The following is an 11,482-nucleotide window of genomic DNA, read 5'->3' as shown; positions in this document are numbered from 1 at the left end:
TTCCTCCTGTGAGGGGGTTGTAGAGATGCTGGCACCAATCTTCCTCCTGTGAGGGGTTGTAGAGATGCTGGCACCAATCTTCCTCCTGTGGGGGGTTGTAGAGATGCTGGCACCAATCTTCCTCCTGTGAGGGGGTTGTAGAGATGCTGGCACCAATCTTCCTCCTGTGAGGGGGTTGTAGAGATGCTGGCACCAATCTTCCTCCCTGTGAGGGGTTTGTAGAGATGCTGGCACCAATCTTCCTCCTGTGAGGGGGTTGTAGAGATGCTGGCACCAATCTTCCTCCTGTGAGGGGGTTGTAGAGATGCTGGCACCAATCTTCCTCCTGTGAGGGGGTTGTAGAGATGCTGGCACCAATCTTCCTCCTGTGAGGGGGTTGTAGAGATGCTGGCACCAATCTTCCTCCTGTGAGGGGGTTGTAGAGATGCTGGCACCAATCTTCCTTCTGTGAGGGGGTTGTAGAGATGCTGGCACCAATCTTCCTCCTGTGAGGGGGTTGTAGAGATGCTGGCACCAATCTTCCTCCTGTGAGGGGGTTGTAGAGATGCTGGCACCAATCTTCCTCATGTGAGGGGGTTGTAGAGATGCTGGCACCAATCTTCCTCCTGTGAGGGGGTTGTAGAGATGCTGGCACCAATCTTCCTTCTGTGAGGGGGTTGTAGAGATGCTGGCACCAATCTTCCTCCTGTGAGGGGGGTTGTAGAGATGCTGGCACCAATCTTCCTTCTGTGAGGGGGTTTGTAGAGATGCTGGCACCAATCTTCCTCCTGTGAGGGGAGTTGTAGAGATGCTGGCACCAATCTTCCTCCTGTGAGGGGGTTGTAGAGATGCTGGCACCAATCTTCCTCCTGTGAGGGGGTTGTAGAGATGCTGGCACCAATCTTCCTCCTGTGAGGGGGTTGTAGAGATGCTGGCACCAATCTTCCTTCTGTGAGGGGTTGTAGAGATGCTGGCACCAATCTTCCTCCTGTGAGGGGGTTGTAGAGATGCTGGCACCAATCTTCCTCCTGTGAGGGGGTTGTAGAGATGCTGGCACCAATCTTCCTCCTGTGAGGGTTGTAGAGATGCTGGCACCAATCTTCCTCCTGTGAGGGGGTTGTAGAGATGCTGGCACCAATCTTCCTCCTGTGAGGGGGTTGTAGAGATGCTGGCACCAATCTTCCTCCTGTGAGGGGGTTGTAGAGATGCTGGCACCAATCTTCCTCCTGTGAGGGGGTTGTAGAGATGCTGGCACCAATCTTCCTCCTGTGAGGGGGTTGTAGAGATGCTGGCACCAATCTTCCTCCTGTGAGGGGGTTGTAGAGATGCTGGCACCAATCTTCCTCCTGTGAGGGGGTTGTAGAGATGCTGGCACCAATCTTCCTCCTGTGAGGGGGTTGTAGAGATGCTGGCACCAATCTTCCTCCTGTGAGGGGGTTGTAGAGATGCTGGCACCAATCTTCCTCCTGTGAGGGGGTTGTAGAGATGCTGGCACCAATCTTCCTCCTGTGGGGGGTTGTAGAGATGCTGGCACCAATCTTCCTCCTGTGAGGGGTTGTAGAGATGCTGGCACCAATCTTCCTCCTGTGAGGGGGTTGTAGAGATGCTGGCACCAATCTTCCTCCTGTGAGGGGGTTGTAGAGATGCTGGCACCAATCTTCCTCCTGTGAGGGGTTGTAGAGATGCTGGCACCAATCTTCCTCCTGTGAGGGGGGTTGTAGAGATGCTGGCACCAATCTTCCTCCTGTGAGGGGGTTGTAGAGATGCTGGCACCAATCTTCCTCCTGTGAGGGGGTTGTAGAGATGCTGGCACCAATCTTCCTTCTGTGAGGGGGTTGTAGAGATGCTGGCACCAATCTTCCTCCTGTGAGGGGGTTGTAGAGATGCTGGCACCAATCTTCCTCCTGTGAGGGGGTTGTAGAGATGCTGGCACCAATCTTCCTCCTGTGGGGGGGTTGTAGAGATGCTGGCACCAGGCAGTTCACTGCAGGAAGACAGCAGGCAGACGTTCCACTCTCATTCCTGGTGTTACGAACCCCGTGGCTTTAAAAGTCTAAGGTGGATGGAAAAGAGATTTGTAACATAACTCATGCTAATTAGAATATTGACAAGGAACAGTGAGAACAAAATACACCGACAACCAAAAAGCTACCGTCAAACACAAAATGTTTATTATAAACACACTGTAAAGGTTTGGGGAAAAGGGGCTGAGCTGGACCCAAGGAATGAAACAATAAAGTCAAAAAACCCTAAACTGATCTTGCCTGCCTCAAGAACCGCTAAGCTACTGCTAACTACACAAACATTACAGTGGGTGGTCCTCTCAGGTCTAACTAGTGTTTTTAGACAAGGTTTTCCTACGGGTAGTGTATGCCTAAGGGCAACTTGCTAAAAATCCCCTTTTCCCAGGAACAAACAACATAGTTACCATATGGAGTAAACCGCAAATGAGTGAGTACACAAAAAACAAGACACCACAGTATCCAAACTCACAAACAAAAATAGTCTCTTTCAGAAAACACAACTGACTGGCTTTTAAAACCAGGGGATGTGTGGTGTGATTGGGTAATGAAAACCAGAAACAGGTGGTGCAATCAGGAGAAGTGGCCACTGATTGGTCCACCTCAGCAATCAGCAGATGAACTGATGACTGACAGGTGGGACACCCCCAACGACCTCCAATCAGGAACATAAAGGACACCTGTGATTAGGGCAGAAGGAGAGGAAAAACACAAAAACACCAACAGGATACCTGGATCCATAACAACTTATAGTCCAACTAAGCCCAAACCAGATGGGATGGAGTATCGCTGCAGAATGCTGTGGTAGCCATGCTGGTTAAGTGTGCCTTGAATTCTAAATAAATCACAGACAGTGTCACCAGCAAAGCACCCCCACACCATCATACCTCCTTTGTTGGTTACTACATGATTCCATATGTGTTATTTCATAGTTTTGATGTCTTCACTATTATTCTACAATGTAGAAAATAGTATAAATAAAGATAAACCCTTGAATGAGGAGGTGTGTCCAAACCTTTGACCGGTAGTGTATGTGAAATGCCAGGGGAATTGATTCTAAAAGATAACAAGTTAAAATTGACACGGTCAAACACTCCTTGCAAGCTCAGAGAAACTTGGGTTTTTTTTCATCTCATGAGACATTTTATTCCGTCTTATTCTGAAATAGATTTATAGAATTGACGAAAGGGAGGAGGGGTCACGAGAAATTAAGAGTGGAGTTAATATTGTGAGTAATTGTTTGTAGAGTTCTGAAAAAGCAATTCTGTCAAGCGACAGCATTGGGGTTAACAAACTAAAATGACCTTTTAAAATGTTGTTCATGAATAAGAAGGGCATTGTGGTGCGGTGGTTAAATCATGGGGAAAAGAGAGACCAATCAAGTACGGGAGTAAATCGTTAGACTCGGTGGAGAGAGAAATGCCGCCATGCCTAAAGGTAGTACAAGCTACATAAAGGGTACATGAACGTTGGGATGGATTAAAACACAAACGATTCATGAATGGAGGGAGGACAGTGGACTCCCGGTGAACAGAATTTAACATGTTTTGTTCTGTCTGTAATTCAAACTTCTGTGTTGCTGATTTAAGATGTAGCATAGTGAATACTAATGAAATGTACATTTCCTCCTCCCTATCTCTCTTTGAAATGTTTCCTGACCGCCAGCAGTGGGACCGAGTGACGGTAACAGGTTTCCTGACCGCCAGCAGTGGGACCGAGTGACGGTAACAGGTTTCCTGACCGCCAGCAGTGGGAGCGAGTGACGGTAACAGGTTTCCTGACCGCCAGCAGTGGGACCGAGTGACGGTAACAGGTTTCCTGACCGGCAGCAGTGGGACCGAGTGACGGTAACAGGTTTCCTGACCGCCAGCAGTGGGACCGAGTGACGGTAACAGGTTTCCTGACCGCCAGCAGTGGGACCGAGTGACGGTAACAGGTTTCCTGACTGCCAGCAGTGGGACCGAGTGACGGTAACAGGTTTCCTGACCGCCAGCAGTGGGACCGAGTGACGGTAACAGTGAAGTGTCAGAAGGTTGCTGCTTATCAACCGTTGCGACCCAAAGTTTACACTGTAACGAGGGTGTTCACAAAGGAGTGTAGATCGGCCTTGGGATGAGATGTGTGTACCTAACCTGAGCACAGGGAAGTATTATCCACAGATTCCGACTGTAGCAGAACATAGGATGTCATTGGAGATGTTGGTGGCTAGAAAACTATGGGAGACAGGTAGGGAGTATCTGAAAGATTCAGTCCTAGATCTATCGGTGAACCACAAAGGCAATATGAGCTCAGGAGCAGGAGACAGATTCCATGCAATAGCTATTCTCACAGCAGTCGCTGTAGGGACAGTAACGGAAGGAGCAGTAGTGATGAAGATTTTTCAGTAAACTATGAGATTACATGGAGTCAGAATTAAACATAGGTACTCTCTGTTGCTGGGCAAGAACTTAATTGGTTCCTTTCACTGGGTTTGTGTGTGTGTGAAATGGGGATTTGACTTCGGGTCGAATTCCTCGCTCTTACCTAATCCATAGCTGTCCTACCTTTTCAGAGACTGAAACAAGACTGTTGCCTTTTGCCCCTCTCCTCAAACAAAGTCTTGGGAGCGGAGCCAGAGTTGAACAGAGTTCAGACTAATCATGAGTAATTACAGCATGACGGGAGGGAAGAGAGGAGTGGGTTTGGGTATGTTTGAGAGATTGAGTTTGGACCTGTCATGTCCAACAATCAATCTCCAGGTCAAGCCAGGGTGAGCTGGGGTTGAAAAGAGTTTAAACTGAACATTATTATTTTTGCATGACCAGGGCTTGATTGATTGTACTACTATTCATTCTAAACGGAATAAAAGTCAAATTTAGCCGCTATCATAGACTAAGGAAGTGGGCGGAGCGGTCGAGAGGAGGAAACTGAAGATGGTGGTGGGGGAACCCAAGAGGGAGGGGCTTTAAGCAGAGATGTATGTGAAAATTACTATATAAACTAAGAGCTGGGAGGTGAAAAGGGAGATGAAAAGGGAGATTTGCTTTGCAAATCACCTCATTTTACATTACATTTTAGTCATTTAGCAGACGCTCTTATCCAGAGCGACTTACAGGAGCAATTAGGGTTAAGTGCCTTGCTCAAGGCATGTGTAAATGCACAAAGTAAATGTCCTAACCGACTTGCCAAAACTATAGTTTGTTAATAATAAATTTGTGGAGTGGTTGAAAAACGAGTTTTAATGACTCCAACCTAAGTGTATGTAAACTTCCGACTTCAACTGTAGATCAGAGGCCATAAGTCTCAGAGATGTAAATATACTAATCAACTGTGAATATTAATCATGTTTTATTTTTTGTTCATGATTTATTTTCTGTTCATTTATAAGTAATTTCAAAATGTATGTGATGTTGAACAGTATGGAATTAGTATTACAAAAGGAGGGACTGTTGGGTTCTAGTTTGAAATACTTACTACACTAGAAGTGAATGATTACATGTATGAGGAATGTTTATAGTGGGGTCAATGGTGGGTGGATAAGAAGTAGGGGTCAGGAAAGTTAATAAGTAAGGGAAAAGGCAATAACTTGGTTGGGGTCACTGATAAGGTTGGATAGCTGTGGATTAGTGAGGAATGAGGGCCCAGGTCAGGTCACATGAAGGGAGAAGGAACACTTTTATTACACATCACTTAACTTCCTGCCTAGCAACAAAGATGTGGTGTTTAGAGGTGCAAGGAGGAGACCGCCTAAAGGAGGGCATATCTTTGTATTTTCAGCTATTTGACCCAGTGGGTGAATATACTTGGTTTGATCTTTGACTAGTTGTCTGTTAGGGGGGAGGATTCAGCAGGGAGGAAAATGTGGCAAAGAGCTTCCTAGGGTTAGAGGCAGATGCTTGGAATTTAGAGTGGTAGAAAGTGGCCTTAGCAGCAGAAACAGATGAAGAAAATGTAGAGAGGAGGGAGGAAAAGATGCCAAGGTCGGCAGGAAGTTTAGTTTTCTTCCATTTCCGCTCCGCTGCCCGGAGCTCTGTTCTGTGAGCTCGCAATGAGTCATCAAGCCACGGAGCTGGAGGGGAGGACCGAGCCGGCCGGGAGGATAGGGGACACAGAGAGTCAAAGGATGCAGAAAGGGAGGAGAGGAGGGTTGAGGAGGCAGAATCAGGAGATTGGAGGGAGAAGGATTGAGCAGAGGGAAGAGATGATAGGATGGAAGAGGAGAGAGTAGTGGGAGAGAGAGAGCGAAGGTTGCGGCGGCGCATTACCATCTGTGTAGGGGCAGAGTGAGTAGTGTTGGAGGAGAGCGAGAGAGAAAAGGAAACAAAGTAGTGGTCGGAGACATGGAGGGGAGTTGCAGTGAGATTAGTAGAAGAGCAGCATCTAGTAAAGATGAGGTCAAGCGTATTGCCTGCCTTGTGAGTAGGGGGACGGTGAGAGGGTGAGGTCAAAAGAGGAGAGGAGTGGAAAGAAGGAGGCAGAGAGAAATGAGTCAAATGTGGACGTAGGGAGGTTGAAATCCCCCAAAACTGTGAGGGGTGAGCCATCCTCAGGAAAGGAACTTATCAAGGCGTCAAGCTCATTGATGAACTCTCCAAGGGAACCTGGAGGGCGATAGATGACAAGGATATTAAGCTTAAATGGGCTAGTGACTGTGACAGCATGGAATTCAAATGAGGAGATAGACAGATGAGTTAGGGGAAAAATTGAGAATGTCCACTTGGGAGAGATGAGGATTCCTGTGCCACCACCCCTCTGACCAGATGCTCTCGGGGTATGCGAGAACACATGGTCAGACGAGGAGAGAGCAGTAGGAGTAGCAGTGTTTTCAGTGGTAATCCATGTTTCCGTCAGCGCCAGGAAGTCGAGGGACTGGAGGTTAGCATAGGCTGGGATGAAGTCAGCTTTGTTGGCAGCAGAACGGCAGTTCCAGAGGCTGCCTGAGACCTGGAACTCCAGGTGTGGGGTGCGTGCAGGGACCACCAGGTTAGAGAGGCAGCAGCCACGCGGTGTGAGGCGTTTGTGTAGCCTGTGCAGAGAGGAGAGAACAGGGATAGGCAGAGGCATAGTTGACGGCTTTGTCTATTTGAAATATAGTCTATCTTAATTCTACAAAAACTCTGAAATACTTTGATTCTTTGATTAGTATAAGGACGAAATTTTCCACATCAGTAGTAGTGGTGAAGGGTGCTATAGTAACAGCATGGGACTGGACTACGGCGCAAATTAGGGGTATTTTAAAGTATAATAATTATAATAATAATAATAATAATAATAATAATATGCCATTTAGCAGACGCTTTTATCCAAAGCGACTTACAGTCATGTGCGCATACATTTTTACGTATGGGTGGTCCCGGGGATCGAACCCACTACCCTGGTCCTCTGTAGCTCAGCTGGTAGAGCACGGCGCTTGTAACGCTAAGGTAGTGGGTTCGATCGCCGGGACCACCCATACACAAAAAAAAAATTATTATGCACGCATGACTGTAAGTCGCTTTGGATAAAAGCGTCTGCTAAATGGCATATTATATTATTATATTATTATATTATATTATATTATATTATATTATTATATTATTACAAGCGCCGTGCTCTACCAATTGAGCTACAGAGGACCACCATATAATTATGCATAGCTTAACTCAAGTATGCATCCTGGGCAGTGTTAATGGTTACCTTGGTAGCATTGCTGGGATATCACCTTCTGAGGGCATTGATGTTGAAACATATATACAGTGCTGATTTGCCTCAAGATGAGGTAAAGTTGATTTAAGGTCACTGCACGTGTATATCGGGTGGCCATGGAGGAGATGGGGGGCCGAAGTGATTATCTGGCCAGGGAACACCTCTTGGAAGCTGTGACAAACAGGGGAAGACTGGGTGAAAGCATGAGGAGGTTTTTTAGGGCCTTCATTTTTGTGGAACCCAGCAGAAAAGGAGGTATAGAGTCAGGCGGAGAGAGGAATCGTAATGTTATCAAACTTCGGTTTTTCTATGCATATATAATTATGCATAGCTTAACTCATTATTAATACTTGTTATGTTTTGTGTTTCCTTTTGCTTTTCAAGTATTGTGCTATCACTCTCTTAGGAACCCGAAGGAGGAAATGGAGACAGTCAAAAGCTCCAGCTGAATTGGAGGAAGTCAAAAGCTCCAGTTGAAATGGAGGAAGTCAAAAGCTCCAGTTGAAATGGAGGAAGTCAAAAGCTCCAGTTGAAATGTTATCAGTTGTACGATGAGAGAGGGGAGGAATAAGAGTGTGCATAGTGGTTATACAGTTGAAGTCGGAAGTTTACATACACTTCAGCCAAATACCTTTAAACTCAGTTTTTCACAATTCCTGACATTTAATCCTAGTAAAAATTCCCTGTTTTAGGTCAGTTATTTTAAGAATATGAAATGTCAGAATAATAGTAGAGAGAATGATTTATTTCAGCTTTTATTTCTTTCATCACATTCCCAGTGGGTCAGAAGTTTACATACACTCAATTAGTATTTGGTAGATTTGCCTTCAAATTGTTTAACTTGGGTCAAACGTTTCGGGTAGCCTTCCACAAGCTTCCCACAATAAGTTGGGTGAATTTTGGCCCATTCCTCCTGACAGAGCTGGTGTAACTGAGTCAGGTTTGTAGGCCTCCTTGCTCGCACACGCTTTTTCAGTTCTGCCCACAAATGTTCTATAGGATTGAGGTCAGGGCTTTGTGATGGTGTAGTATCTGAGGAATTATGACTTTGCTAACGTTTTCAAATGGAACCTGATAGGAGTTTTATTTTGCCCAGGTAGTAGTTTTAGAGGGACACCCCATAGAACAGAGGAAGTGTGTTGTGTGGAGACAGGTGATTGGTCTGTATGGGAAACCACCCACAGCAGGGTAAAGATTATAAATGCTAGGTTGGGACAAAGGACGACAGAATAATCATATTTGAGATGGGCCGATTATTCTCCAGATATCTGCAGGTATCTGTAAATCGACGCTGTAACCCTTTGATGTGAATAAACCTTTATGATGAAAATACAGCGTCAGCGGTTCTCCTTGGTCACACAGCATAATTAGCAACGTTTACTCGACACAACAAAATGGCCACTCCAATACCTTGACTTTGTTGTCCTTAAGCCATTTTGCCACAACTTTGGAAGTATGCTTGGGGTCATTGTCCATTTGGAAGACCCATTTGCGACCAAGCTTTAACTTCCTGACTGATGTCTTGAGATGTTGCTTCAATATATCCACATCATTTTCCTTCCTCATGATGCCATCTATTTTGTGAAGTGCACCAGTCCCTCCTGCAGCAAAGCACCCCCACAGCATGATGCTGCCACCCCCGTGCTTCACGGTTGGGATGGTGTTCTTCGGCTTGCAAGCGTCCCCCTTTTTCCTCCAATCATAACGATGGTCATTATGGCCAAACAGTTCTATTTCTGTTTCATCAGACCAGAGGACATTTCTCCAAAAAGTACGATCTTTGTCCCCATGTACAGTTGCAAACCGTAGTCTGGCTTTTTTATGGCGGTTCTGGAGCAGTGGCTTCTTCCTTGCTGAGTGGCCTTTCAGGTTATGTCGATATAGGACTTGATTTACTGTGGATATAGATACTTGTGTACCTGTTTCCTCCAGCATCTTCATAAGGTCCTTTGCTGTTGTTCTGGGATTGATTTGCACTTTTCGCACCAAATTCAAATCAAATCAAATCAAATGTTATTGGTCACATGCGCCGAATACAACAGGTGCAGACATTACAGTGAAATGCTTACTTACAGCCCTTAACCAACAGTGCATTTATTTTTACAAAAAAGTAAAATAAAACAACAACAAAAAAAAGTGTTGAGAGAAAAAAGAGCAGAAGTAAAATAAAGTGACAGTAGGGAGGCTATATATACAGGGGGTACCGTTGCAGAGTCAATGTGCGGGGGGCACCAGCTAGTTGAGGTAGTTGAGGTAATATGTACATGTGGGTAGAGTTAAAGTGACTATGCATAAATAATTAACAGAGTAGCAGCAGCGTAAAAAGGATGGGGTGGGGGGGGCAGTGCAAATAGTCCGGGTAGCCATGATTAGCTGTTCAGGAGTCTTATGGCTTGGGGGTAGAAGCTGTTGAGAAGTCTTTTGGACCTAGACTTGGCACTCCGGTACCGCTTTCCGTGCGGTAGCAGAGAGAACAGTCTATGACTAGGGTGGCTGGAGTCTTTGACAATTTTGAGGGCCTTCCTCTGACACCGCCTGGTATAGAGGTCCTGGATGGCAGGAAGCTTGGCCCCAGTGATGTACTGGGCCGTACGCACTACCCTCTGTAGTGCCTTGCGGTCGGAGGCCAAGCAGTTGCCATACCAGGCGGTGATGCAACCAGTCAGGATGCTCTCGATGGTGCAGCTGTAGAATTTTTTGAGGATCTGAGGACCCATGCCAAATCTTTTCAGTCTCCTGAGGGGGAATAGGCTTTGTCGTGCCCTCTTCACGACTGTCTTGGTGTGTTTGGACCATGATAGTTCGTTGGTGATGTGGACACCAAGGAACTTGAAGCTCTCAACCTGTTCCACTACAGCCCCGTCAATGAGAATGGGGGCGTGCTCAGTCCTCTTTTTTTTCCTGTAGTCCACAATCATCTCCTTTGTCTTGGTCACGTTGAGGGAGAGGTTGTTGTCCTGGCACCACACGGCCAGGTCTCTGACCTCCTCCCTATAGGCTGTCTCATCGTTGTCGGTGATCAGGCCTACCACTGTTGTGTCGTCGGCAAACTTAATGATGGTGTTGGAGTCGTGCCTGGCCACGCAGTCATGGGTGAACAGAGAGTACAGGAGGGGACTGAGCACGCACCCCTGAGGGGCCCCTTTGTTGACGATCAGTGTGGCAGATGTGTTGTTACCTACCCTCACCATCTGGGGGCGGCCCGTCAGGAAGTCCAGGATCCAGTTGCAGAGGGAGGTGTTTAGTCCCAGGATCCTTAGCTTAGTGATGAGCTTAGAGGGCACTATGGTGTTGAATGCTGAGCTGTAGTCAATGAACAGCATTCTCACGTAGGTGTTCCTCTTGTCCAGGTGGGAAAGGGCAGTGTGGAGTGCAATAGAGATTGCATCATCTGTGGATCTGTTGGGGCGGTATGCAAATTGGAGTGGGTCTAGGGTTTCTGGGATAATGCTGTTGATGTGAGCCATGACCAGCCTTTCAAAGCACTTCATGGCTACAGACGTCAGTGCTACGGGTCGGTAGTCATTTAGGCAGGTTATCTTAGAGTCCTTGGGCACGGGGACTATGGTGGTCTGCTTGAAACATGTTGGTATTACAGACTCAGTCAGGGACATGTTGAAAATGTCAGTGAAGACACTTGCCAGTTGGTCAGCACATGCTAGGAGTACACATCCTGGTAATCCGGGACGTGTACTCCGAGCATGTGCTGACCAACTGGCAAGTGTCTTCAAAGTATGTTCATCTCTAAGAGACAGAACGCGTCTCCTTCCTGAGCGGCATGACGGATGCATGGTCCCATGGTGTTTATACTTGCGTAC

Source organism: Coregonus clupeaformis, unplaced genomic scaffold, assembly GCF_020615455.1.
Source record: "Coregonus clupeaformis isolate EN_2021a unplaced genomic scaffold, ASM2061545v1 scaf0028, whole genome shotgun sequence".
Taxonomy (NCBI): Eukaryota; Metazoa; Chordata; class Actinopteri; order Salmoniformes; family Salmonidae; genus Coregonus; species Coregonus clupeaformis.
The sequence above is the reverse complement of the archived record's forward strand: the minus strand, read 5'-3'. Positions refer to the sequence as shown.